Source organism: Panthera uncia, chromosome B1 (genome assembly GCF_023721935.1).
Source record: "Panthera uncia isolate 11264 chromosome B1, Puncia_PCG_1.0, whole genome shotgun sequence".
Classification (NCBI taxonomy): domain Eukaryota; kingdom Metazoa; phylum Chordata; class Mammalia; order Carnivora; family Felidae; genus Panthera; species Panthera uncia.
The window spans coordinates 179,699,986-179,724,948 of record NC_064811.1 but is presented as its reverse complement, the minus strand read 5'-3'; the positions used below and the strand labels follow the sequence as shown (position 1 = coordinate 179,724,948).

General features: G+C 38.3%; 1 protein-coding gene and 1 pseudogene across 3 annotated transcripts in view; one reads left to right on the top strand and one right to left on the bottom strand.

The window, feature by feature from the left end:
* The window catches only part of MICU3 (mitochondrial calcium uptake family member 3), a 109,459-nt gene that overhangs the window by 67,304 nt on the left and 17,192 nt on the right, over nt 1–24,963 (bottom strand). The gene's annotated exons all lie outside the window — the stretch shown is intronic.
* LOC125923542 (chromobox protein homolog 1-like) lies at nt 14,529–17,226 on the top strand (annotated as a pseudogene).

Sequence of the window (24,963 nt, the reverse complement as noted above, 5' to 3'; positions counted from 1 at the left end):
TAGAATGGTCGTCATGACCAGAGATCATCTGGTCTTCTTGCTTCTTTACCTTTTTTCTTAAACCAAAACAGAAGCATAAATATGAGTCCCCAAACAAAAATTTTAAATGTGCTAGACAAGTACAAGCATAAACAGAAATCCTCAAACAAAAACTCAAAAGTTATTGGACAAACTCTATTATTTATATAATCTTTTAACAATTTTGTTTCCAAGATGAGTATTTAAAATCAACTAATGAGCTAATGTAAATTCATTCATTCAATAGATACTTCTTGTGCACCTACTATATGCAAATGAGTTCATTATAAAATAATCAGCTGGAAGATCACTTAATCTAAAACTGTTTTAGAGTCAAATATGAATAATCTTAGTTTGATCATGTTTTACATACATATATGCCTAATCACTTTCAAACCTTCCAACTGTCCATGTGCTTCTTTCTCCAGAGTTTATGAACAGACTATTTTCTTAATGAATGACCTAACGGCACAGACGAAGAATTTAGTAAATTTTTTCTTTTTTTTAATGTGGTACAGTTCTAACCACACTAAATTTTACAGTGTTTAGGAGGTTGATAAGGAGCAGCGGTCCATGAATTACTAGAATCTCAGAGGAAAGGGACAGATTCATATTAGTAGATTCCCAAAATATGAGATAGAACTCTCAGACCTTTAAAAGATACAGCTTTGCTTTTGAATTTTCTAAAGTTTAGAAAATCTAAACCTTTTTAAGTTCTAACATCACTATTATAAAGATTCAAAAATAAGAACCAATAAATAAAGGAAAAATGAGATTCAAACCAGTTTACTAATCCTCTTGGAAGCCTTATTAGCTTACAAATGACGATGATCTTGTATCATGTTAATGTTCTGAGCATTTTAAAAAACAAATACAGCCATTTCCCTGTAGCAATTGGTGTGAATCTATGGATAATCCTGATATTACAAGGGACAGGCTAAGTACATGTGTATTCACTGGCTGATCTACTTTAATACCTTTTTTTGCTTATCTCAATCCAATATATCTTTTTCAAGTTAATTCCTAAAGCTTAAAATTAACCTAAACATTTTTCATTACCATGTACTGTTTCAGTAAATAATACTTTTGCATCACAAATTCCCAGTAGAGAAAAACTCATTCATAAGTATAATGTACCTAAGGCGATTGGAAAAACTAACCTGAAAACCAAAAAACCTGAATTATATATCATTAGGTGTGAAAACATTACCAAAATGAAAATCTTTATTATCAATCCAATATTATGTACTTAAAAAATAAGCTTTCAAAAGTGGTAAAGTATAACTAGACCATCTGTGAACTGCAGGGAAAACACTGACAGGAGTTATAGAAGTCATGGTCATTTAAGAAAAATTCTTCATTTCCATAGGTTGATGGTCAAACTAAAAAACACACATTTGGGAAATTGAGGAAGTGATAGCCTTTACATTGCTAAGGAGTATTATAGAGAAAACCCTCAAGTTTATAATGGCTATAAGGGAAATGGCCTCTCCAAGAAGCTGGAGGGTAGCAGAAGCATACACAGAGCTGAAGACTGGTATGCTTCTACAAAATAATTTCTTCAAAATAGACACAATATAAAGTTTAACACAAAGTTTCCATGTTCCATCTTTCCTGGAGATGCTTCTTTTAAATGGCTTATTATAAGGTGGAATACATCAGGTGAAAGATAGCTGCTGTTATCAGCAGACCCAATGAAGAAGCTCTTAAATCCAGGAGACTAAAACATAATTTTTGTTAGGCAGTAAGGAGCACATCAACCTGTGAAGTATATAGCTCATTATCGATTTCAAAAATTTGTTCTAATAAAAAATTCTTGGAGATTAAATATAATTAATATTATTTTTACCTTGAAGATTTGGATGGTGGTGTCTCTTCTGTTCTGGAACCAAGAACTGAGCTTCCAATTTCCTTCCTATTATCAGAACGCATCCCTTATTTCCCACTTTCAGTACTTGCGTTCCTGCCAACCTGTGCCTGAGACCTTTTCCGGAATACTTCAGTAGTTCCCCTGGGATTACAATGCATGCTTATCCCCACTTCAGTACTTGGTGTTAAACTGCTACTTTATCAGGTCTCCTTGACGATTTATTTTCGTGTCTGCTATAGAGATCTGCTAGTTAGCAACATGGCTGTCTACTGCCGCTACCTCATGGAACCAACTAAGCTAATAAGTAACCAACATCTGGTCCTAACCTGTTCATAGAAACAAGAATGAATCTAATTTCACTCTGTACCTGGGAACTACAATAGTCTCTGAGCTATAGTCAGCTCCAATAGTATTTTCAATTAGCTTCAGCTTCCTGTTCAGCTTTTCAATTTCTCTGGAAGTGAGTCCTGATACTTTTGCAGCTATTACCAAGAAGATGAATCTTTGCTCCATATCAAATGGTCTACGTGATTCTTCAGCTCAGACTCTCAGAAAGGATACCTGCCAGAAAACTTCTGCTGCCATGCCCTCTCTCCTAAGATACTGCACCGAATCAGTCCTAATTAATCACATCCCTTGTAATAACATGTCTGAAATTCTGACAACAGTGAGAGTGTTGAGAGTTCCCTGAGAGTCAATACTATACTTTCAAGAAATCCTAGTTATTTTCTTTATACATCCCTGGTCTGGTACTTGCACTCCTTTCCCCCAGTCCTACTGAGTTGCAACGATCTGTTTACATATCTGTCTCTGCCATTTAACCATGAATTCCTTGAGAGGAAGAGTAGTTCTTATGTTTATAAGGACTTAACCAGTGTTTAACATAACGCCTGGCACATCTAAGAGGCTTGGTAAATGATGATTGTGGAAGTAAACAAATATATGCTTGTGGATGAAAACGTGATTCCTTAGCAAAGGAATACTGACTGAGTCTGCCTTAGGTGGTAAACAAGGACACAATCAAAAGAGAAGCTTCTGATTCCAAACTAGGAATCCAGACAGAGATGATAAAAGATACTCTAGGGGCGCCTTGGTGGCTCAATCAGATGAACGTTCCATCTCAGCTCAGGTCATGATCTCGTGGTTTGTGGGTTTGAGCCCCACGTTGGTCTCTGTGCTGACAGCTCAGAGCCTGGAGCTTGCTTCGGATTCTGCGTCTCTCTCTCTGCTCCTCCCCTGCTCATGCTGTCTCTCTCTGCCTAAAAAATAAACATTAAAAAAAAAAAAGATACTCTAAAGTTTTAGTGAGAAAGGTATGGCATAATTTATGGGTATCTGGTTTGTTTGTTTTCTATGTTTTTATTTATTTTTGAGAGAGAGAGAGAGACAGAGCACAAGCAGGGGAGGGGCAGAGAGAGAGGGAGACATGGAATCTGAAAAAGGGTGCAGGCTCCAAGCTATTAGCATACAGCTGGACGTGTGGCTCAAACTCAGGACCCATGAGATCATGACCTGAGCCAAGCCGGATGCTAAACCGAATGAGCCACCCAGGTGCCCCTACGGGTGTCTGTTTTTTAAGTTGTTCAAACATATCTTTAAAACTAATGCTGGTAGGGGCGCCTGGGTGGCTTGGTCAGTTAAGCGTCCAACTTCGGCTCAGGTCATGATCTCACGGTCCGTGAGTTCAAGCCCCGCGTCGGGCTCTGTGCTGACAGCTCAGAGCCTGGAGCCTGTTTCAGATTCTGTGTCTCCCTCTCTCTCTGCCCCTCCCCTGTTCATGTTCTGTGTCTCTCTGTCTCAAAAATAAATAAATGTTAAAAAAAAAAATTAAAAAAAAAAAACTAATGCTGGTAAATGCTTAAGTTTAGCTGTTGTAATAAGAAGACATATGAGATTTTTCATTTTCTTATTTTAACAGAGTAAAAATTCTGGTTAAATGAATATCTTCTTAAGTAGGGATGCAGGCAAAAATAATTTGTGGCTTGAGTCTTAAAATGTAGAACACTCAATTTTCAGGCACCCCTCCCAAGTGACTACAACATATAAAAAACTGCATATTTGGATTTTAAAATGGTTCCACATACTTAAAATTTTAAAGTACACTTGACTGTTGAACAATACAGGTTTGAACCGCACACATCCACTTACACAATTTTTAAAAATAAATACAGTACAGCTCTTTAAGTGTACATTCTCTTCTTTATGATTTTAACATTTTCTCTAGCTCACTTTATTGCAAGAATACAGTATGTAATACATATAATACACAAAATGTGCGTTAATCCCCTGCTTATGTTATTGGCAAGGTCTTCCAATCAACAGTAGGTTATTAGTAGTTAAGTTTTTGGAGGAGTCAAAAGTTACATAGGGGCTTTCAGCTGGGGGTGGCAGTGGTGCCCCTAACCTCTGTGTTATTTAAGGGTCAACTCTAATTGCAATGTTACCAGCTGCCTATTACTTCACTTAGCGTTTTTCAGTACATATTACCAATTCTTTTCTACAATAAAGAATAATTTTTGCTTCTATAATATCTTTCCAAAAAGGGTTAATGAAACTCACAAATTATTCTAACTTTTGATTATAGGAATAAAAACAAATGGACAGTACATCTGGTGAAATTTTTAACAGTATATGGATTAGGGAAGGCCAGAGAGATGAGAATATAGCTTTTCCAATTTGAATGAATACTGGTAGTTATAACATAGAAGTATGTGGTAATTGTTGGAGAAAAACACAAATAGAAATATGATTTAGAAGATGCTCAAATTTGGTAGGTTACCCTTTTTGCTACATGAAGGACTAAAAGGAGGGTACAGCAGTGGAGGGAAGAGAAGCCAGAACAGAAAAGGTAAGGGAAATAGAGCATATGATTTATTTGGCATAATCCTGAACCCAGTACAAGACCCAGACTGTGGTATCTGCCAGGAATACAGGTGACACAGGCAGATTCAAGCAGCAGGCAAATTGGCCTAAGGCCATTATTTAAAGAAGAGATGAATAGACCAAGTTAAGAGAAACCTGGATTCAGAAAGAAGAAATTTAGTCCCCAGAAAATTGGCATAAGGCCATTGGGGTATAAGATAGGAATCCATAAGACGAGAATTAAATCACAGAGATCACTTCCATTAATAAAGTCAAAAGTGGCCAATTAGCCATTAAGCTCCTTTGTCTTAGTGTCTGTGGTCAGGGTAAACCTAATAGGTGTCTAGTTAGGTGAGCTTTCATATGAGAAGAATATAGGAGACCAGTCCAGCTGACAAAATTAATTCACTTTCATCAAAAAATAATCATTTCCTCCCTTCTCAGTGATCAAAGCCTTCACCAATCAATCCTTTCTCTTCTGTGTAAGATAGGATAGGCTACATTCCTCAAATGTAATGGCTCAAACACAACAGAAGTGTGTTCATTACTCTCATAAGAGCTCAGGACCAGGGTTGGGGATGGGATCAGGGAACTCTGATTCAGAGACTAAAGATGATGTCATTATCACCTGAGGTGCGGGAGGGGGTGGGGGGTGGTATGCAAGAAGTTCATGTGAGAAACTTTTCTTGGCCAAGCCTAGAAGTGGTATAAATCACTTCTGCTCACATGCAGTTGAAGAGAACTTAGTCACATGGCCACACTTAAGTGTTAAGAGATGAAGGAAAATGAAGAGGAAACAAAACAAAACAAAACAAAACAAAACAACTGGGCATCCACAACCCTAACTATTTTGGGGGAAGAAAAGAGATTATGGTCAACAGCTTGCAGTCTGTCATACCAACTTGGGGTAACAACATCAACAACTCATGGGATATAAAGGACAAGGGAGAAAAATATTAGAATTATATGTACGTTTAACAAAGACTTGGAGAGATTCACTTCTAGAACAAGCCACTTCTGTAGGACTGGAAGCCTCAGGGGAGGGAACACTTCCAAATCACCTTTATCAATTTTGCAGGACACTAAACTGCTGTGATTGACTTAGGTTGACGGTTCCACACATTTTATCTCCTGCATTCTGTATCTCTTCCCAAAGTCTTAGACACAGCCGCTACTGGCTTGAAGTTTAATGTTTGCATGTGCACTCTCCCTAGCTCTGTATTTCCAAATTTAGCAAAATTTTTATGTATCTCTGACCTTTTCACAAAACACTGCAGTGAAGTTAAGAAAACACTGGGTCTGATCCTCTATTCTCGATGGTGGGAGCTGCTGAGTGTAAACAGATGCTTTGTGCTCCCCCTCCACAGATCTCCCCGCATCATCTATGGGAGGCCAAAAAGTAATTACTGTCCTACAGTTTACTTTACAAAATTTGAACTGAATGATCTACAGGGAAAAATATAATGGTCTTCAAATTTTTGCTCTGCAATTCTAAAACTGAGTTATTCCTAAACTAAATTTGGTAACAGATAGCTATACTCAAAATATCAAAATAAAAAACCTAAAAACAAAATATACTAAAAATATCAAAATATCAAAATAAAAAACTCTAAATCGAAAGTCTAAGCAACAGAAAAAAAAATGCCTGAAAACCCCCCCACACACATACACGTTTTAAATTCTAACAACTTTCTTTCATTAATATAGTAAAATTCACTCCGAAAATAAAGTATCATCAAACTTCAAAATAATGAAACTACAGCATATGTGACTTTGACAAATATTAACTGTATTAAACCTAATACAATTATGAATTCTTGGCTTCATGCGGGCCAAGGAAAATATAGACATTTTAAGTTTAAGGGAAGGCATCACTGCACAAGTTTTAGATATGGCAAATTTTGTGAAGATAATTGAATTTTTCGTGTCAAAAAGATCTTGTAAAACTGCTACTGAAAACTACCCAAGCACGGACCTCAGGGTTGGCCACACAAGCTACCTTATTTGTAAGCGCAAAGCCACAGAGCAGAAAAAATGAAATCAGAGACACCTGAAGGTAAAAGAATTTAAATTTGCCTTTTCATTTTATTCCTCCTAGGAAATTATCTTTTATACCTCCTAGGAAATTATTTTATGGGAATTGCTAAATATTCTTTTCAAGTTTGCTAACAACATTCAGGGAATTATTTTTCTAACTCTAGAAAGCTTTGTCTTTTTGGTCTTACTGAAAAATTGTGAGCTACATTTTAATCTCAGTTTTCCTACTTATAAAAATGGGAGAGTCTACATGGAAATGAAAATTTCAAACACACCTATAAAATGAAATACATAATGTATTCATAAAAACAAATAATGATCACTTTTAGGTAACTTTGTGGAATGTCTGAGTCATGTTGACATGGGCAAGATGAGTGGTCTAAGAAGTGGTAGAAATGATAAAAGTTACATTTTTTAATTACCTCATCTTTCCAAAAGAAATAAAAATATTGTGTCAACGCAATTATCTTCTTTGGAATTTCCAAACTCAGACCTCTGCAACTAGTACTTAGATGTTACTTCTTAAGGTAGTGAAACAAGGGCCTGCAGGCAACAGAGTACATCATTATCCTTCCAATGAATAACAGAAAGGGAAGGTTCACTGCCAAGGCACAGTCTCATGTTACTTCAGGTCAGCAATTTGAAAATTTACCCTGTGGTAACGTCTGATTTTCCCAGGGAGGCAAGATTAAATGCCAGATAAAGGATTCACTACTTGACAATTAGAGAAACTGATGCCTACAAGCTGATAATACCCTAAAGAGGTAACTTGAAACAATTATATCAATTATCTAAACACTGTATAATGTATTACCTTTTAGCAGTGAGAAACAGCCATGAGAATGAAAAATGGAAGGAAAAATAAAAACCATTTGTATTAACCAAAATTATGTTGATTACTCATCCTTATTAGTTTCTTTAAAAAAACTGTTTGATGTTAAATCAAATCAATACTAATTTTTAAAAATAAAGAATGATTAAGCATTTATTTGATTTCATGTAGAAGGCTGAGTATTTGTTATTAGGTCGCACCTGATACTGGCAACTGTACTAACATTTTCATAAAACACCAAACAGCAAAGCTCTTTTAAATTTAGACTTTTATTTTATATTTTTTAGGATAAGAATCATGAAATTTTATTCACATCTATTTTTATTCCGGCTAAAAAGATGTTCGTGGAAGTACTACACTTGGCTTTCTCAAATGGCCTGAGGCTCATTTAAAAGCTTCTAAGAAGATAAAAGGGGTAATATTTTCTTTGCTTGTTGGGTGGTCGAAAGGTTAAGTATCAAATTCCCAGTGTGGGAAAATCCCAAAGTACTCTAGGTGAAATGTTTTGATGCTAGGTACGTGTGTCCATGTGGAAGTACACACAGCTGAAGACCAGCCAATAGTATTTCCTGGGCCGAGATCAAACAAAGTTATAAAATTAAAAAAAAAAAAAGCAACTGACCACTTACTCTAAAGTCTCTACGTGTAGTTATAGTAGCGTACATTTTAAGGTTCTTTACAAGTTTACAAAGCACTTTCACAAATATTGTCTCAGTATTTTGAGGACGATTGATAGGAGGATGATGTAAGTAAGGCATGTCTCTAACGAGGCCATATGCGTCGTGGTTTACTGCGTACATAGCGTCTCTTTTGGTCTATTCCAGGCCTTTGCTCCAGCAATACCTCCCCTGCCCTGCCTACCTAACTCACTATTTTTCTACTACTGGGTACTTCCCTCCAGCATACACATGTTGGTATTCCTCCGTCTTAGCAGGCTTCCTGTCCCACTTCTCCATTTAGCTACCCTTCCCTTCTTCCCCACCTTCTCTCCTGCATTCATTTCCTGTCTCTGACTTCCTCTACTTCAGCAGGTTCTCCCCTCTACCACTCCACTAAAACTGTTTACCAAGGGCGTCAATGACCTCTTTGTTGCTAAATCCAAAGGCCAATTCTCAGTTCTCATCTTACAGCGTCTGACACAGTTGATATCTCTTTTTTCCTTGAAATAATTGTCTCAGTTTCCAAGATACCACTCTCTTGACTTTCCTTTTACTCCTCTGGCAGTTCCTTCTTGGAGCTTCTCTGCAAGTCCTTGGACCTCATCTCTTTTGAAAATCTGTGATTACCCCCTTGATGATCTCATCTAGTTTTTACATATTATAAATACATTAACAAATCCAAAATTTTTACATGTACCCTTCTGAATTAATATAAATTCCACAAAGGCAGGAATTTGTTTACAGTGGTAAGCTTCTGCTTCTCCAAAGCCTACAAGAGTCTCTGGCCTGTAGCAGGTTCTCCAATATTTGCTAAATAAATGAATGGATGAATGTGGTTATAAAACTTATTATAATTGTTAAATAAGGATTCCTTTAAAAATTAAAACATAATATTAAAAACTCAATAATCAGCTGGTATTAACAATGTAATTGACTTCAAAACTGTGCTGTTGGGAAGGCAATATAGTAAAATATGTTCAATAATTTGTCTTTTGTGGAATGGGAAATTTTTTGATATGGATTTATCCTCAAATTTCAGATATATAAATTAAAAATTTCTGTTAAATGTATCTGTAACCGGGGCACCTGGATGGCTTAGTCAGTTAAGCATCTGATTCTTGATTTTGGCTCCTGTCATGATCTCACAGTTTGTGAGTTCGAGCCCCACATTGGGCTCTGTGCTGAAAGTGTGAAGCCTGTTTGGTATTCTCTCTCTCCCTCTCTCTCTGCCCCTTTCCTGTTACCTCTCTCTCTCTCTCTCTCTCAAAAATGAATAAACAAAACAAAAAGCATGTGTAACCACTTGAAGACTAGAATTAGGATGTATAATTTTCAAGTCACTAGAGTGAGAGAAAAGAATCAAAAAAAAAAAAGGACTAATATAATGTCAGGGCATAAGAGAAAAAAATTATACATGCTCATGTTATACAGCAAAAACAGATGCAAATATGTCAATGAATATAGGTGAGTTAAATTCTCATTAAAAAAGAGCAACTCTTGGGGCACCTGGGTGGCTTAGTCAGTTAAGCATCCAGCTTCAGCTCAGGTCACCATCTCATGGTTCATGAGTTCGAGGCCCACGTCGGGTTCTGCGTTGACAGCTCAGAGCCTGGAGCCTGCTTCAGATTCTGTGTCTCCCTCTCTCTCTGTCCCACCCCTGCTCATACTCTGTCTCTGTCTCTCTCAAATATAAATAAACAGTAAAAAAAAAAAAAAAAGAACAACTCTCACATTGTATTTTTAAGAAGTCATATAAATGTTCCTTACAAGAGCCAGAATTAAACATTGCCAAGAATTCTTGAAAATGCACAAAATTAAGGGCCAAAAGCATTAAATGGGGCAAAGAAAAAATTCACCAAGAAGCTATTACACACATAAGGCAAAATAGTTTAAAATTCTATAATGGAAAACCGGTTACAAAAATGCAATTTGACCAATTCACAATCATGGCTGAGATGTCAACAAATCTCTACTAGAAATGGATAGGTCAAATGACAAAACCATGTAAGAAAAAAATTTGTGTAACAAAACAAATAAGATGTTTATTTGTTTTTAATAAACAAAATATATAAATTGACCATATATTATTCTTCATAAAAATATCAATAAGATAAAAATGTGGAAGTTATATAGGCTCAATGAAATATTCATAGAGTATTAGAGAATACGAAAAATAAATTTACCAGGAGTACCTGTATCAATACAGATAAGGTTTTTAAAGACAATATTAAGTAAAAATACAAACTGGACAAAGATACTATAAAATCAGTATATATTATTCAAGGGTACATTCACTTATAATAATATTATGAAAACTTGCACAAGAATGATAAAAATCAAGTTTAGAACAGTGGTTATCTCTTTGGGGAAGAGAGAATTATGACAGAGGTATATATGCTAACAGTTTATTTTTTAAGCTGTCAGTGCATCTATAGCTATGCATTATATTATCTATGTACTGTATTTTTGAAAGTTGGACATATGTCATTTTAAAAAATCATTCAAGTTTTATTCCTTCCCTCATATGGAAAAATGCTAAAAGTTATTAGCAAAAAACCCAACATAAAAAAGACCACTTTGGGAAATTTAAGATATACTATTACACAACTGGGAAATTCTTGGGTTAAAAAAGAAATTAAAACTGAGATTACAAGCTTTTTGAAAATAAATGACACTTAGGATTTACAATTAACAATCTGTGTAATTTGGTCAAAGCCATTACTGACAGGGGAAAATTAATAACCTTAAATGTATTTAAAGTAAGAATTTAAAATAAGAATTTAAAGTAAATAAACTATGTATTCAATACAATAAGCCAAAAAGTAAATTAAGATAAATTTGAAGAAAATAGAAGGGAATAATTACTAAAGATAAAAGCAGAAGTAAAACAATAAAACAGTAAATAAATTTAATTTTAAAAAGTATTATTTGAAAAGACCAATAAAATAAACCCCTATCAAATCTGATTTTTAAAAAGCACTGAAAATGAAATAAACAATATTAAACATAAGTTACATTATATCCATAGTTTGGAATAGCACCTAAATATAAGATAAGAATCAGAGATCTATGATTTATCGATATAATAATCTCTTAATATAATATCGGTCTAAAAGGCAAGAACAATAGGGACAGTATGGTCACATATGTGTTACGAAGAAAATGATATATGTGTTTAAGTTTATAGGTTTGTAAATATATTTTAAAGGCCTGAGATGAGAGAAAACATTTATGATCTATAAAGTAGGAACAGGATTTAAATTTTGCCATGTCCTAGAAGTCAATAAAAAACAAAAATTGGTGAAGATATTAGAAGGCAATTCCCAGGAAACTATAAACAAAAAAATTCTCTACGTCACCAGGAATCACAGAAATGGAACTTTTTTTTCAGAAATGTAATTTGTAACAATCATGACAAATCATTTTTCACACTCGAATTGTAAACAATCAAATTTGATAATATTAAGTAAAGGGGACACTAGAAGTTCATGACGATCGGGATGAAGTATATTTGGATGCAACCATTTTGAAGAACAATTCAATAGTTGCTATTAAAATTTAGTAGCGATGGACCTAGCAATTTAACATGTGTGTCTACATACAAACCTGATATTCACTGTAGCAATGTTTCTGATATTGAAAAAATAGAAACAATCAAAATTTCCATGAGTGAGATAACAGTTAAATAATGGAGTAGTCTATAGCTATTAAAAAAGGATATGGTAGATTAAGAGGTGATAGTACACTGGGGTGCCAGGATGGCTCAGTCAGTTGAGTGACCAACTTTTGATTTCGGCTCAGGTCATGATTCCTGGGTTGTGGGGACAGAGCCCCACGTTAGGGTCCGCAATGAGCATGGAGCCTGCTTAAGATTCTCTCCCTCTCAGGGCACCTGGCTGGCTCAGTCGGTTAAGCATCCCACTTCAGCTCAGGTCATGTTCTTGCAGTTCGTGAGTTCAAGCCCTGTACTGGGCTCTGTGCTGATAGCTCAGAGCCTGGATCCTCCTTCAGATTCTGTGTCTGTCTTTCTGTCTCTCTCTCTCCCCCTCCCCTGCTCATGCTCCCTCTCTCTCTCAAAATTAAACACTTAAAAAAATTAAAAAAAAAAAAGATTCTCTCACTTCCCCTCTGCCCTTCTCCCCTGTTTCTGCTCTCCCTCCTTCCCTCCCTCCCTCCCTCTCTCAAAAAAGGGGAAAAAAAGAGGTGGCACTATAGTAAGATTCAGAGGACACGTAAGTGGGTGAAATAAACCAAGTTAAGAAAGAATGGGTAAAAAAGAGAAACAAAATTCACACTTTAAAGAAATACACATACACACAGACTTTAGAAAAAGTTGTGGAATGGAGTATTGTTTTTTAAAAAGCAAACAGCACATATATTATTAGCCCAATTTTAGACAAGAGTTACTAGCTTTGTTTAGAGAAACCTTCCTAGAGAAACCGAGTCTAGGACCAAATCCAGTGTTCTTCTTTCTACTCTAGACAGCTTGGCACACTGGAATAAAAGTGCATTGTTTTGTACTCCTTCAGGCCTATGTTCACCACTTCCCAGTTAGGTAACCTTGGGAAAAATAAGGTCTCTGAACCTTAGCATTTTCAACTGTCAAATGGACAAATAAACACTAGCTCCACAAATTACAAAGACAAATGAAAACTACATGAGAACAATTCCTTCTCCCCTGGCCAACAGAAACAGTTCATCGAGAATCCTCTGTTAATCAGCAGGGTCCAGAAATAGTCTTAGGGCAGCTCAGCTCCATGAATAAAGTTTGCGATGTCAAGTGCCTCTGTGGCACTGTCAGTTGGAAGTTTCTAAATATGTTCAAGATGATAAAACTATTCCGATGGCCTGGTATTTCCTTGAGGCTCCCATCTGCCTCATACTCTAGCACCTTTCGCTCAGTTTTTCTGGCTCAGTTCCAAACATCTAGACTATACGGTATGTGGTAGGTATTTCATTTATTTCCTAAGAGCGATGGCTGACCCTTAATGACAAAATCTCTAGCTGTGCACTAAGCTACTGTCTTCTAGGCCTGCCTACATGACTCTAAGATAGTTTTTCTAGGTTGCAAGTCAAAGAAATGAACATAACACACCATTAATAGTCTGTACTATTTTACCCTAAATGAATCACCTTGAACTTACCCAGTTGTATGAGTTAGCTCAGGCTGCCATAACAAAATACCACAGACTGGACGGCTTAAACAGAAATTCATTTTCTCATAGTTTTGGAAGCTAGAAGTCCAAGATTGAGGTGCCAGCACAGAAAGTTTCTGGTGAGAACTCCTTCTGGATGGCAGATGGTCACCTTCTTCCGGTATCCTCACATGGCCTGTCCTCGGTGTGTGGGCACACTCAGAAAGTGTGAGTGAGCTCCCTCTCTTTGTGTCTCTTCTTATAAGGACACTTATCCTATCAGACCAGGAGCCTACCCTTATGACCTCATTTAACCTTATGACTTTCTTAGAGATGCTATTTCCAAATACAGCCACACGAGAGGCTAGAGTTTTAACATATACATTTCGGGGGGACACAAACATTCAGTCCAGAACACCAACCACAGAGTGACTCATCGGCCCTTTTTCTCTACTCACTTATACAGGTCTTAAAAATGTTCTGGCAGGTCATTTCCCTCAAGCTGGCATTTTATTCTGGAGGAACTCGAATACTGGGAGATCTGAGTTGGGAGGAACCCATTCTGTCGGATCCTTTATAAACAAACAAACAAGCGAACATTAAGTAAGATCAGTCCTAGAGTCTTTGGCCTACCTAGATCCCTGTGGAGGGGTTCCCCGCTTACCAGTCACAACTTCAAGTTCCCTGCCCACCAACCAGCCTTGGCCTACTTGCATCCCAGTGGGAGATCTCCTGCAAGCACATTCCACCACATGGTTCCCTGTCTGCCAACACTGGCCCAAGGGCACACCAGCAGGCGACTTCCAGGTTGCCAGTTCTAGCTGGTATCTCCCTGTCTGCCAGCCTCAGCCCAGCCACTGCGGAAAAGCTCTTGCTGTGAACACACTTTTTCTCACGAGGCCTAAATCCCAACCTGGGGAGGCAGCTGCCCTTCCACGTTTGTTTTTTCCTTAGGTTCTCTCTCTTGGCCCTAGAATATTCTTTTGAATTTTGATTCCTTCTCAGTAGCTTTCCTATCATAAATAGTTAATAATTCTTCATATTGAACATTATGCATTCAAATTACCATGTGGTTTCCATCTTCTGACTGGCCCCTGGCACAGAACAGCTCGAAGATGAGTGTCACTGGGTGTTTCACGGTGCTGCCCCAGGAACAAGAAGAGAGGTACGCTAGTGTCCGAGAAAGAAATCACTTCTCCTACAGTTCCCTGCTGCAAGCTCTACTGGCAAAAAAGAAATGTTGGCAAGTTCCAACACCAGCATTACAAGCAGGGCAATGAAGGGTAGATTTGAAGGTTATGTGACATAGTAACCGTGCTGCTATCCACACACAAAGTCCCTATCTAATTACATTAAAAAAAAAAAAAGTTAACACATAGCAAGACCTTCCTATGTGCCTGACCATTTTAAGCTCTCTTAATAGTTCTGTAATGTAGGTACTATTATTATCCCTACTTTACAGATGAGGAAAGTGAGGCATAGGCATGTAAATTTAATTAGCTTTGGCAAGGTTCTGCAGTGAAAGACTTGAGATTCAAATCTAGGTATTCTGACTCCAAAGACTACATCTCAACCATCATGTTGTATTGACCTTTGTTTCTATTGCTAAGACAAAAACAAGCTTTAAAAAGTGAAGAGATTTGTTTCTTTTCTGGAGGCCACTTTCCCCACCGGCCTGACACACCACCAGTGTGGCAAAGTTTCCTCTCATGCTCTTGGGCACAGCTCTGAGCAGCATCATCCTTTAGACCAGAAAGCTGGCGGGCACTGTGGGGAAGAAACCAATTAAGAAGAAAGTGGAGGAGGTGCTAGAAGAGGGGGAAGAATTCGTGGGTGTAAAAGGTTCCCAAACATGGAGTGGAAAAGGCAAAGTGGATACTCCTGAAGTGCAAGGGGTCCTGAGAGGAGGACAACACATGGGAGCCAGAAGACAACCCGGACTGCCCTGACCTCAATGCCCAGTTTCTACAGTCACAGAAAACAGTACATGGGACAGATAAATCAGAGGAAGGCAAGCACAAAATTGACTCTGGCTCTGAAAATAAGGGAGAGAACAAACCAAAGAAGAAGAAAGAAGAGTCAGAAAAGCCATGGGACTTTGCCAGTGGTTTGGAGCTGGATGGAGCAGATGACTGGAGCTACAGACTCCAGTGGAGAACTCATGCTCCTGATGAAATGGAAAAAATCTGACGAGGACGACCTGGTCCCCACCAAGGAAGCCGATGTCAAGTGCCCACGGCAGGGGGCAGGGGGTCATACCCTTCTCTGAGGAAAGGCTGATGTGGCATTCCTGCCTTTCAGAGGATGGTGACAAAGAGATGACAAGAATGCACTCTCCCGAGTACCGGCCCCTGTCATACCTGACTGCAGGCTTCAAGTGGGGAGGAGGGAGTTCTACTTGCCTTGACACCACAGGAGTGGCTTGACAGGATGTCCTTTGAAGAGTCAGCACAGTGTGCTGTGCTCTACAGCAGCCCAAGTAAAGCCCGTCCACGCCATGGAGTTTGCACACCCATCCCAGTGGAGGGGAAGGGGGAGAAGTAGTGCAAGGCAGCTCATTCTGGGTTCTGCTGAGAAAAGCAGAAGGCCTTCCATGAAGGACAAAACCTGCAGAATGGGTGTGTGGGACAGCAAAAGATACTGTAGATCTTCAAAGACCATCTCCACACCCCACAGCCTGCTTCCCCAAAGTGCTAACGCTGCATTTTTACAGTGTAGCGTGTGTGTAGTGTAGTTTTTGGTAATCACTGGTATGTAATTTGTGGGTACAAGGGATGGAGTACGAAGGGAGATAGGTAGGATCATTTTTTATTAAAATTTGGGGCCTGACTGGGAAAATGGTGTAACAACGGAGAGAACAACTTAATGATGATTTTGTTCTACGTCCAGAATATTTTATCTTAAAAAAAAAAAATGTCACCAGTGACCTAAATGAGGACTATAAGAAACTATTTAAAATGCCTGAAACTTATCACCCAAGGTGTTCCTTGCCTGAGCTTAATGCTATTCCCAGGAAAGAACTAAGTGAGTTAATAAATCACCAGCTGCCACTTGTGGGATGGAAACTGGTTGAGGAGGGAAAGTCTTCTATCGGAGCACATACAGGCCCACTGTTCTGTCTTAGCAGTGCTAACTCTTGATGTTGACAACACGCTTCTTTTTCAATTATAAAGTTATAAATAGCAGCTTGCTCATCCGAGCCACTGGCCAAGGCACTTGGGGAGGGGAAGAGGTGGTATAGAAAGTGGGAAAGTAGGGAAGAAAGGCCCATGCTCTCAGAATGGAAGAGTCTTGGAGCCTCTCTGTTACTTGAATTTTGAACCCTAAAGCCACTGGTCGCAGCACTGACAGCATAAGTTCACAGAAGCTCTTTAAAAGTTGAATGATTTCAAAAGCCCTGGTCTCAGGACATTAAACATTCACACTGGCACAGTGGTTCACTTTAGAACACAAAACAAGACTTTTTCTAATCCTAAGAATTACCTGATACCTGAAATGCTGTCTTCAATCATGAGATCCATTAGTTCTTGACACAGTCTAGACCTGCATCTAAAAATCCATTATAAAATCTTGCTAGGCATGTGTTAGGCTTCCTTGAAAACTTTGTTTAAATGTAAACTTCCTACCACATTGTCAGTTTTTGTCTTAAAACTTTAGGTTTATTTAAAAAAAGTGAAGAGAAACTCTATTAGAGGCCAATGTTCCTCAATATTGCTATTAAAAACGATAGCACACATAGACGGTAGTTATCTCTGAAAGAAAACTAGAAAAAAATATCAAAATGTTAACAATTATTAATTCTGAGTGGTGGGATATACAGTTCACACCTGAACACAGGTTCACCAATACACAGATTTTTATTTCTGAAATAGCACTGTAAATGTATTTTCTCTGCCTTATGATCTTTTTTTTAGTATGAAGTTTATTGTCAAATTGGTCTCCATACAACACCCACTGCTCATCCCAACAGGTGCCTTCCTCAATGCCCATCACCCACCTTCCCTTCCCTCCCACCCCCCATCAACCCTCAGTTTATTCTCAGTTTTTAAGAGTCTCTTATGGTTTGCCTCCCTCCCTAACTTTTTTTTCTTCCCTTCCCCTCCCTCATGGTCTTCTGTTAAGTTTCTCAGGATCCAGATAAGAGTGAAAACATATGGTATCTGTCTTTCTCTGTATGACTTATTTCACTTAGTGTAACAATCTCTAGTTCCATCCATGTTGCTACAAAAGGCCATATTTCATTCTTTCTCATTGCCAAGTAGTATTCCATTGTGTACATAAACCACAATTTCTCTATCCATTCATCAGTTGATGGACATTTAGGCTCTTTCCATAATCTGGCTATTGTTGAAAGTGCTGCTATAAACATTTGGGTACAAGTGCCCCTATGCATCAGCACTCCTGTATCCCTTGGGTAAATTCCTAGCAGTGCTATTGCTGGGTCATAGGGTAGATCTATTTTTAATTTTTTCAGGAACCTCCACACTGTTTTGCAGAATGGCTGCAGCAGTTTGCATTCCCACCAGCAGTGCAAGAGGGTTCCCGTTTCTCCAAATCCTCTCCAGCATCTATAGTCTCCTGATTTGTTCACTTTAGCCACTATGACTGACGTGAGGTGGTATCTCAGTGTGGTTTTGATTTGTATTTCCCTAATGAGGGGTGACGTTGAGCACCTTTTCATGTACCTGTTGGCCATCTGGATGTCTATTCATGTTTTCTGCCCATTTCTTCACTGGATTATTTTTTTTTCGGGTATGGAGTTTTTGGTGAGTTCTTTATAGATTTTGGATACTAGCCCTTTGTCTGATATGTCATTTGCAAATATCTTTTCCCATTCCATTGGGTGCCTTTTAGTTTTGTTGTTTCCTTTGTAGTGCAGAAGCTTTTTATCTTGATGAGGTCCCAATAGTTCATTTTTGCTTTTAATTCCCTTGCCTTTGGAGATGTGTCAAGTAAGAAATTGCTGTGGCTGAGGTCAGAGAGGTTTTTTCCTGCTTCTCCTCTAGGGTTTTGATGGTTTCCTGTCTCATATTCAGGTTCTTTATCCATTTTGAGTTTATTTTTGTGAATGGTGTAAGAAAGTGGTCTAGTTTCAAATTCTTCTGCATGTTGCTGTCTAGTTCTCCCAGTACCAATTGTTAAAGAGACTTTTTTCCAATGGATATTCTTTCCTGCTTTGTCAAAGATTAGTTGGCCATACTTTTGTGGGTCCAATTCTGGAGTTTCTATTCTATTCCATTGGTCTATGTGTCTGTTTTTGTGCCAATACCATGCTGTCTTGATGATTACAGCTTTGTAGTAGAGGCTAAAGTCTGGGATTGTGATGCCTCCTGCTTTGGTCTTCTTCTTCAAAATTACTTTGGCTATTCGGGACCTTTTGTGGTTCCATACGAATTTTAGGACTACTTGCTCTAGCTTCAAGAACGATGCTGGTGCAATTTTGATTGGGATTGCATTGAATGTGTAGATTGCTTTGGGTAGTATTGACATTTTGACAATATTTATTCTTCCAATCCATGAGCAGGGAATGTCTTTCCATTTCTTTATATCTTCTTCCATTTCCTTCATAAGCTTTCTATAGTTTTCAGCATACAGATCTTTTACGTCTTTGGTTAGATTTATTCCTAGGTATTTTATGCTTCTTGGTGCAATTGTGAATGGGATCAGTTTCTTTATTTGTCTTTCTGTTGCTTCATTGTTAGTGTATAAGAATGCAACTGATTTCCGTACATTGATTTTCTATCCTGCAACTTTGCTGAATTCATGTATCAGTTCTAGCAGACTTTTGGTGGAGTCTATCGGATTTTCCATGTATAGTATCACGTCATCTGCAAAAAGTGAAAGCTTGACTTCATCTTTGCCAATTTGGATGCCTTTGATTTCCTTTTGTTGTCTGATTGCTGATGCTAGAACTTCCAACACTATGTTAAACCACAGCGGTGAGAGTGGACATCCCTGTCGTGTCCCTGATCTCAGGGGGAAAGCTCTCAGTTTTTCCCAACTGAGGATGATATTAGCTGTTGGCTTTTCATAAATGGCTTTTATGATGTTTAAGTATGTTCCTTTTATCCCGACTTTCTCAAGGGTTTTTATTAAGAAAGTATGCTGAATTTTGTCAAATGCTTTTTCTGCATCAATTGACAGAATCATACGGTTCTTTTCTTTTATTAATGTGATGTATCACATTGATTGATTTGCGAATGTTGAACCAGCCCTGCAGCCCAGGAATGAATTCCACTTCATCATGGTGAAAAATTCATTTTATATGCTGTTGAATTCGATTTGCTAGTATCTTACTGAGAATTTTTGCATCCATATTCATCAGGGATATTGGCCTGTAGTTCTCTTTTTTTTTTTTTTTTTTGCTGGGTCTCTGTCTGGTTTGGGAATCAAAGTAATGCTGGCTTCACAGAATGAGTCTGGAAGTTTTCCTTCCCTTTCTGTTTTTTGGAATAGCTTGAGAAGGATAGGTATTATCTCTGCTTTAAATGTTGGTAGAATTCACCTGGGAAGCCATCTGGTCCTGGACTCTTATTTCTTGGGAGATTTTTGATAACTTACTCAATTTCTTTGCCGGTTATGGGTCTGTTCAAGTTTTCTATTTCTTCCTGTTTGAGTTTTGGAAGTGTGTGGGTGCTTGGAATTTGTCCATTTCTTCCAGGTTGTCCAGTTTGTCGGCATACGGTTTTTCATAGTATTCCCTGATTACTGCTTGTATTTCTAAGGGATTGGTTGTAATAATTCCATTTTCATTCATGATTTTATCTATTTGGGTCATCTCCCTTTTCTTTTTGAGAAGCCTGGCTAGAGGTTTATCAATTATGTTCATTTTTTCAAAAAACCAACTCTTGGTTTCATTGATCTGCTCCAGTTTTTTTAAATTCTATATTGTTTTTTTCTGCTCTGATCTTTATTATTTCTTTTCTTCTGCTGGGTTTGGGGTATCTGCTGTTCTCCTTCTATTTCCTTTAGGTATGCTGTTAGATTTTTGATTTGGGATTTTTCTTGTTTCTTGAGATAGGCCTGGATTGCAATGTATTTTCCTCTCAGGTATGCCTTTGCTGCATCCCAAAGCGTTTGGATTGTTGGATTTACATTTTCATTTGTTTTCATATATTTTTACATTTCTTCTCTAATTGCCTGGTTGACCCATTCATTCTTTAGTAGGGTGTTCTTTAATCTCCATGCTTTTGGAGGTTTTCCAGACTTTTTCCTGTGGTTGATTTCAAGTTTCATAGCATTGTGGTCTGAAAGCGTGCATGGTATGATCTCTTTTATACTTATTAAGGGCTGTTGTGTGACCCAGTATGTGATCTATCTTGGAGAATACTGAACGTGCACTCGAGAAGAAAGTATATTCTGTTGCTATGGGATGCAGAGTTCTATATATATATGTCAAATCCATCTGATCCAATGTTATCATTCAGGGCCCTTGTTTCTTTATTGATCCTGTGTCTAGATGATCTATCCATTGTTGTAAGAGGGGTATTAAAGTCCCCTGCAATTACCAGATTCTTATCAATAAGGTTGCCTACGTTTGTGATTGTTTTATATATTTGGGGACTCCTGTATTTGGTGCATAGACCTTTATAATTGTTAGCTCTTCCAGATGGATAGACCCTTAATTATTGCATAATGCCCCTTCTTCATCTCGTTACAACCTTTAATGTAAAGTCTAGTTTGTCTGATACAAGTATGGCTACTCCAGCTTTCTTTTGACTTCCAGTAGCATGATAGATAGTTCTCCATCCCCTCACTTTCAATCTGAAGGTGTCCTCAGGTCTAAGATGAGTCTCTTGTAGACAGCAAATAGATGGGTCTTGTTTTTTTATCCATTCTGATACCATATGTCTTTTGGTTGGAACATTTAGTCCATTTATATTCATTGCTATTATTGGAAGATAAGGGTTTAGAGTCATTGTGATGTCTGTAGGTTTCATGCTTGCAGTGATGTCTCTGGTACTTTGTGGTCCTTGCAACATTTCACTCACAGAATCCCCCTCAGGATCTCTTGTAGAGTTGGTTTAGTGGTGATGAATTCCTTCAGTTTTTGTCTGGGAAAACCTTTATCTCTCCTATTCTGAATGACAGACTTGCTGGATAAAGGATTCTCAGCTGTATATTTTTTTCTGTTCATCACATTGAAGATTTCCTGCAGTTCCTTTCTGGCTTGCCAAGTTTCAGTAGATAGGTCTGCCACTACTCTTATGTGTCTCCCTTTGTAAGTTAGAGCGTGTTTATCCCTAGCTGCTTTCAGAATTCTCTCTTTATCCTTGTATTTTGCCAGTTTCACTATGATATGTCATGCAGAAGATCGATTCAAGTTACCTCTGAAGGGAGTTCTGTGTGCCTCCTGGATTTCAATGCCTGTTTCCTTCTCCAGATCAGGAAACTTCTCAGCTATGATTTGTTCAAGTACACCTTCAGACCCTTTCTCTCACTTCTTCTTCCTCTGTAATTTCTATGATACGGATATTGTTCCATTTGATTGCATCACTTAGTTCTCTAATTCTCCCCTAATACTCCTGGATTTTTTAATCTTTTTCTCACCTTCCTCTTTTTCCATAATTTTATCTTCTAATTCACCTATTCTCTCCTCTGTTTCTTCAACCTGTGCTATGGCCGCCTCCATTTTATTTTGCACCTCATTTATAGCATTTTTTTAGCTCCTCATGACTATTTCTTAGTCCCTTGATCCATGTAGCAATAGATTCTCTGCTGTCCTCAATGCTTTTTTCAAGCCCAGCGATTAAGTTTATGACTATTATTCTAAATTCTTGTTCCATTATATTGCTTAAATCGTTTTTGATCGATTCATTAGTTGTTGCTACTTCCTGGAGTTTCTTTTGAGGAGAGTTCTTCCGTTTCCTCATTTTGGGTAGTCCCTGGGGTGGCTCCAAAGTGCAGGGCACTTCCCCTGTGCTGTCTGGAGTAACTTGTGTTGGTGGGCAGGGCCGCAGTCAGACTGGATGTCTGCCCCCAGCCCACTGCTGGGGCCACAGTCAGACTGGTGTGTACCTTATCTTCCCTTTTCCCAGGGGCAGGACTCACTGTGGAGTGGTGTGGCCCCTGCCTGGGCTACTCGTACACTGCCAGACTTGTGGTGTTGCTTCGATGGGATTTGGCATACTAGCCAGGGTAGATTTGCAAGGTGCACAGGGGCGGGAGGGGCAGGCTTAGCTCGCTTTGCCCCTGGTGGTCCCCTGTGGGAGGGGCCCCGCAGCACGGGGAAAGACGTAGGCCCATCGGAGGGATGGATCCACAGAAGCACAGCATTGGGCGTTTGCACGGTGCAAGCAAGTTTGGTGATGGGAACTGGTTCCCTTTGGGATTTCGGCTGGGGTATGGGAGAGGGAAATGGTGCTTACCAGCCCCTTTATTCCCCTGCCGAGCTGAGCTCTGTCTTCCAGGGCTCAACAACTCTCCCTCCCGGTGTCCTCTCGCCCTCCCCGCTACCTGAGAGCAGAGCTGTTGACTTTTAACATTCCAGATTTAAGTCCCACTGGCTGTCAGAACTCACGGAGTCCAGCCCGTCTGTTTTTGCAAGCTAGACTTGGGGGCTCTGTCTTGCCAGGTAGGCTGCCCCTCCACTGCCCCGGCTCCCTCCTGCCAGTCCTTGTAGCATGCACTATCTCTCTGCCCTTCCTACCATCTTCCATGGGCCTCTTGTCTACGCTTTCTCCAGTGAGTCCATTCTGCTAGTCTTCTGGTAGTTTTCTGGGTTATTTAGGCTGATATGGGTGGAATCTAAGCAATCAGCAGGACACAGAGAGCCCAGTGTCCTCCTACGCCACCATCTTCCCCAGGTCCTTATGATCTTGTTAGTAACATTTTTTCTCTAGCTTACCTTGTTGTCAGAATAAAGTGTATGCATATTATAATATTTGCACATAATACATATCACATACAAAATATGTGTTAATCAACTATTTATATTATCAGTAAGGCTTCTGGTAAACAGTAGGCTATTAAGTTTGGAAGGAGTCAAAAGTTATATGTGGAATTTTGACTGCACAGGAGGTTGGTACCCATACCCCTGAATTGTTCAGGGGTCAACTGTACAATATTTACATACCTTTTAAATTTAGCAAAAACAACTTCAAAAAGAGAATAAGAAAAAAGGACTAAATGTATAAAATCTTAAAAACAATTCAATTTTTCAATTGTAGAAATTATTATTGAAAAGGATTAACAAGTTTATATAATATTACTTAGTTTTGGCAGTTTATTCCCAACACACTGGCATTTTATTTTCTGAGAGAACGTAAATGTCCCTTGAATAAATAAGAATAAAAGCTTCAAAAGCATTATCTGGGACAAAGTTTATAAACTAATGTTTTAATTTATAAAACGGATTTAAAACATATATACAATGGAATATTGTTCAGCCAAATGAAATCTTGCCATTTGCAATGATATGGACAGAGCTAGAGGGTATAATGCTAAGCGAAATAAGTCAGAGAAAGACAAATACCACATGATTTCACTTATATGTGTTATTTAATAAACAAAACAAACAAGCAAAGGGAAAAAATAGAAAGAGAGAGATAAATCAAGAAACAGACTCTTAATTTTGGAGAACAAACTGCTGGTTCCCAGAGGGGAGGTAGGCAGGGGTGCGGGTGAAATTGGTGATAGGGATTAAGGAGTGCATTTGCTGTGATGAGCACCAGGTAATGTATGGAATGTTGAATTGCTATGTACACCTCAAACATTAATATAGCATGTTAATTAACGGAATAAAAATAAAAACTTCAAAAAATGAAGTTTAGAGAGGATTAAAAGATGGGAACAAGATTAAAGCAACTACTAGTAATAATCAAAATATTAAGAAGAATAGAGTGATGTTAAGATTAAAGAACTATATAGCTGAAATGGGCCTTACAAATTCAAATCAATCATGCTATCTATGACATTTCATAGAAATCATAGATTCCTATGACATTCAAGAAGAGTGATAACCCTGAAAGGTTAAATGACTCAGTTACTGTTACAAAGACAGACCGTGGCAGAACACTAAAACTGAACCCAATTTTTAAAAATGTTTATTTATTTTTTAGTGTGAGCAGTAGAGAGGCAGAGACAGGGGAGACAAAGAATCTGAAGCAGGCTCCAGGCTCTGAGCTGTCAGCACAGAGCCCGATATGGGGCTTGAACTCATGAACCATGAGATAATGACCTGAGCTGAAGTCGGATGCTTAACCAACAGCAACCCAGGTGCCCGGAGATATAAACATTTTTAAAGGCATAATTAATACATAGTTTCTAACTTCATTCCCAAGGTTTTATACTTAGAGAGTATTATATGAGATTCAGTTTCATAATCTAGGAGAAAGTTTAAACATTCCCATCTAGAAAGTTGCCTATGAAGAAAGAGTAAAAGGCTGATGCTCAAGGAAACAGAATAAGTTCTTCGCTATCCCCAAATTCAGAACTATGCAGTGTTTCTTTGCAGGAACCATAGCAGGCTCATAAATTTATAGCACATTATAAAGTATACACCTGGAAAGTGGCTCCAGATCAGGTTCAAAGAGGTGGTGGTTGTAGATA